Source organism: Mesocricetus auratus, unplaced genomic scaffold (genome assembly GCF_017639785.1).
Source record: "Mesocricetus auratus isolate SY011 unplaced genomic scaffold, BCM_Maur_2.0 Super-Scaffold_100676, whole genome shotgun sequence".
In the NCBI taxonomy this organism is placed as follows: Eukaryota; Metazoa; Chordata; class Mammalia; order Rodentia; family Cricetidae; genus Mesocricetus; species Mesocricetus auratus.
The window spans coordinates 82889918-82894846 of record NW_024429266.1 but is presented as its reverse complement, the minus strand read 5'-3'; the positions used below and the strand labels follow the sequence as shown (position 1 = coordinate 82894846).

Below are 4929 nucleotides of genomic sequence, written 5' to 3'. Positions count from 1 at the left end.
GCACTCATCAAGTTAGAATACAAAATGAACTATTTTCTCTGCATTTGTTGAATGCAAATGGCCTAGATATTGTTGATGTACTTATTGCCTCTATGTATTGTGTATATTTATCTTATATAGTTTTGCTTATGTTAGTTGTAGTCTTCCTTTTTGGATTAGACCAAAAAAATGAATTGTGGTGATATATTGTTCATGATTTAATAGAGTCAATGGAGATCAAAATGTAAAGCTAGCTATACATTGAATCCCAGGACTCAGGAGAAATTGATCCAGTCTAAAAGAGAAACAGCTTACTGAAAGGTGATCTCTGCACTTGGGATCACATGTCTTTAATTTCAGCACTTTGATAGCAAGGACAGGTGGATCTTTGTGATCCCAATACCATCCTTGGCTATGGGAAAGGGAATCAGAGCTCACACCTTTAGTCTCAGGATTTCAGAGGTAAAAAAAAGGAGAATCAAAGGGTCTCATGTAAGATTTTAGCTTCCAGACAGGGAAGGCATAGGGCTGGAGTCTGATGCTTGGTGAAGATTAGTTCAGTCAGTATTATACTCTGAAGGTTCATGAGGACAGGACAGTCCTTTCATTCTGAGGTAGAGGTAAGAGCTAGTGGTCAGCTGCTTTGATTTTCTGATAATCAGCTTGATGACCAGTAACAGTCTCTGTGTTTTCATTATTTGTACTACAGGAAGATGGTTCAGATAAATTTTCTAACTATTTTATAACTTATTACATATTTTACATGAAATTTTTTACTACTTTTCTTGAAGTTTGCAAGAATACATTTATTAGCCACATGAATAATTAACTACATAGTAGTTTGAAAGCCTGAATGTTCTCTTAATTGTGAGCAAACACTCTTTCTTCAATTTTATTTAAATGTTTAACTCTTTCAAACATTCTCACAATTGCAGGAAGCTCTAACTGTAAGGAAGCCATGCCCTTTTCTGCCTCTGTATTTCCTGCATTGCGGATGAACCCATACACAGATGGGCACATACATTTACATACAAACAGCAAACCCTCACTCACACACATGCATCAAAATAAAATAACTAAAACAAAACTTAAATAAACATATGTTCGTTAGCATCACAGGTGCCTACAACCCTTAGATGAATTTTATATTGTACATTGTATATTGTATGAATGTTGAATAGTGTTTGTGAATTATTGTATTGAAATCATATAAGACTTAATTCTGCAGGTTCTTTTACATCGACTGCCTAAGAGTCGAGCTGTGAAGCAACACCTCCTTGCCTCCGCCATCCTCCCAGCAGCAGCAAAGCAGCAACTATGCCTGAGTACATTTCCATGCACGTTGGCCAGGCTAGTGTCCAGATCGGCAATGCCTGCCGGGAACTCTATCTAGTGCCTGGAACATGGCATCCAGCCTGACGGCCAGATGCCAAGTGACAAGACCACTGGAGGAGGAGATGTCTTCTTTAACACCTTCTTCAAGCAGATGATGGCAAGCATGCGCCCCAGGCTGTGTTCGTAGACGCGGAACCCACAGTTATCAATGAAGTTCGCACTGGTATCTACCGCCAGCTCTTCCACCCAGAGCAGCTAATCACAGGCAAGGAAGATGCTACCAACAACTATGCTCATGGCCCCCACACAATTGACACGTAGATCATTGATCTTGTCTTGGACAGAATTCACAAACTGGCTGACCGGTGCAGAGGTATTCAGGACTTTTTGGTCTTCTACAACTATGGTGGGGGACGTGGCTCTGGGTTCTCCTCCCTGCTGATGAAGCGGCTCTTTGTTGATTATAGAAGGAAGTCCAAGCTGGAGTTTTCCATCTACCCAGCCAGCCAGGTTTCCACTGCTGTGACTGAGCCCTACAAATCCATCCTCACCACCCACACCACCCTAGAACACTCTGTTTGTGTCTTCATGGTAGACAATGAGGCCATCTGCGGTATCTGTTGCAGAAACCTCGACACTGAGGACCCCACAAACACTAACCCAAATAGGTTGATAGGTGAAATTGTATTTTCCATCACTGCTTCCCTCAGATTTGATGGGGCCCTGAGTGTTGACCCGACAGAAGTTCAGACCCCACTCCCTCATCTATTTCCCTCTGACCCAGTATGCCCCTGTCATCTCTGCTGAGAAAGTTCACCATGAGCAGCTTTCTGTAGCACAGCTCATCCATACTTGCTTTGAGCCAGCCAACCAGATGGTGAAATGTGACCCTCGCCATGATAAAAACATGGCTTGCTGCCTGCTGTACTGTGAGGATGTGGTTCCTAAGGATGTCAATGCTGCCTTTGCCACCACCAAGACCAAGCATACCATCCAATTTGTGAACTGGTGCCTCACTGGCTTCAAGGTTGGCATTAATTACCAGTCTCCTACTGTGGTACTTGGTGGAGATCTGGCCAAAGTCCAGAGAGCTGTGTGCATGCTGAGCAACACCACAGCCATCGCTGAGGCCTGGGCTCCCTTAGATCACAAGTTTGATCTGACATCTACCAAGTGTGCTTTTGTGCACAGGTATGTGGGTAAGGGTGTGGAGGAGGGGGAGTTTTGTGGCCCATGAGGACATGGCTGCCCTAGAGAAGGATTATGAGGAAGTTGGTGTGGATTCTTTTGAAGCAGAGGGTGAGGAAGAACGAGAGGAATACTAAATTAATTGTCACAAAGGGGCTGATTTTACAGGGAAGTTTATTCTGTTCCAACAAAGTTGTATGATCAATTATTTTGTATGTGGCAATGTGTACTTTCATACAGTAATGACTTATGGTTTAAAATATGAATGACATTTCATAGACCTAACCTGTACATTTTACTGATGAGTTTTAAATAAAATATTCCATGTCTTAAAAAAGACTTAATTCTGTGCTTTGTTATGCAATTAGTTCATGTATATTTTTCAGTAGTATGTCACAGATTGAAAACAAGTTACGTTTGTGTATAAAAAAGAAATCCCCAAAGGTCCTTGACATGTTATTTTCATTATATATTATATAAAAAGTACCATAATAATTAGAAAAATTTTATAGGATAAATTTTTTTTGTTCTACTCAAAACTTGTCAATATTTTAAATAAAAATACTTTGGATTCTTTGTATAAGTACTCTAATAAATAGTGCTTAAAATAAAATATTGTCACTTAAACTCGTTATTGATAAATTATTCTTATCTTTCTGACTGTAGTTATGAAACAGACTACTTTTGTTAATGATTCTTATCCTACTGCTTGAATAGAACAGGTGAGCAAACAAGCAAAACTCAAAACCTCTCCTGACATCTGCAGTATAGGGAGTGATTTGTTTATCTACATGAAATTTTATTAGTGAAAAAATATTTTGAACTATTCTCAACCACAAAATTTTGACTCTGTGCAGTAATTTATCACTGCATATAAATAAAGGCAATCCCTCATGCACTCCCCACTCTGATATCCACGGAGGGTTAGGTCCTTCATGGGAGATCTCCAAAGTCTGTCTTATCATCCGGGGCAGGACCTAGGACCGCCCCCATGAGTCCAGGCTGAGAGAGCATTCCTCCATGTGGAATGGGCTCCCAAAGTTGAGAGATGCCATAATAGAGGGAGTCATTATAGGTCTGAGGAGAGATACAGCACTAGTGAGATTTCTAGTTATCTACAAGGATGATACCAACTGGCAATCTAAGCAATACTGGAAAGGCTCCCTTGAAAACCCTTCCCCAATAATGAGATTGACGACTACCTTCATCCAGTGGCTGATGGAAGCAGAGGCAGATACCCACAGCTAAACACTGAACTGAACTCCTGGAACCCAGTGGCAGAGAGGGAGGAGTGATGAGCAAAGGGGTCAAGAACCAGGCTGGTGAAACCCACAGAAACAGCTAACCTGAACAAAGGAAAGCTTTTGGACCCCAGACTGATGGCTAAGAGACCAGCTTGGGATTTATCCAGACCCCCTAAATTTGGGTGTCAATGAGGAGGCCTTGGCAATCTAGAGCCTCAGGTAGTAGATCAGTATTTATCCCTGGTTTTTCTGGTTCTTAACATGTTACTCATAATCCATAGGATGTTCAGCCTACCTACAAAATGAGCTGTCTAAATTTGAAGCTCTAGTCCTGGTGTTTTGGATGAAAAAAATGTTGTACACAAGGGAAAATGCCATTTAATTGGAGTATTCTGTTTAAGAAAATTCTTGATTAGGCTTTTTTAAGTTACAATTAAAATATATCACTGAAAGCAGATTTCTTTATACCAGTTCTCAAGTGTTATTTCAAAATAAAACATTATTTCTAAAACTCCTCTTGGTTTTAAGCATCAACATAAGTGTCTATATTTTTAAATACTTATTCTACTATATCAATATTGACTTAAGATTTTCACTTTCTGTTAGTGTTGTAAATGCTTTAATGAGCTTGTATTCATTAAAAGCTGGATGATTTAACAATTAAAAACATTGTAACATATGTTAGCTTTTGTTTAAATAATTTCTGTTAAATAGAAAATGTTTTATGCTCTCTTTACATGAATCTTAGAAGAATCAACACAGGATGTAAATACCATCTTCCAACAATATTTCCCCAGACAGTTTTCTCCACACTCAAATTCTTTCCAGTAAAAATTAGTATCATGCTTCATGAATGTAATACTGTGTCAAATATTGTCATGTCCTTTATTTTGGGTAGGAAAAATATAGGAACTTATACAATAAAGTATAAGTCCATGCTTTAATGATAAAAGAAAAGCTCCTGTAAAAGAAATAATAAAAGGCTCAATGAAATGATTTCTTTAACTTTTTTCTAAACTTTTATCCTCTAAATTAACTAAACTTCAAATTTTAATATTGATAACTAAGTGTTATTATATTAAATTGCACAAGTCAAAATTGTTATAAATTTCTTATATTTAAAACTTATGGATATTTAAATTTCTTATTAAAATTATGAATATCTTTACAGATAGAAAAGTTC

At 38.3% G+C, this 4929-nt stretch overlaps 1 pseudogene; it reads left to right on the top strand.

The window, feature by feature from the left end:
- The first annotated feature begins 1133 nt into the window (after positions 1 to 1133).
- On the top strand, positions 1134 to 2841 carry LOC101822400 (annotated as a pseudogene).
- The last annotated feature ends 2088 nt before the right edge of the window (positions 2842 to 4929 follow it).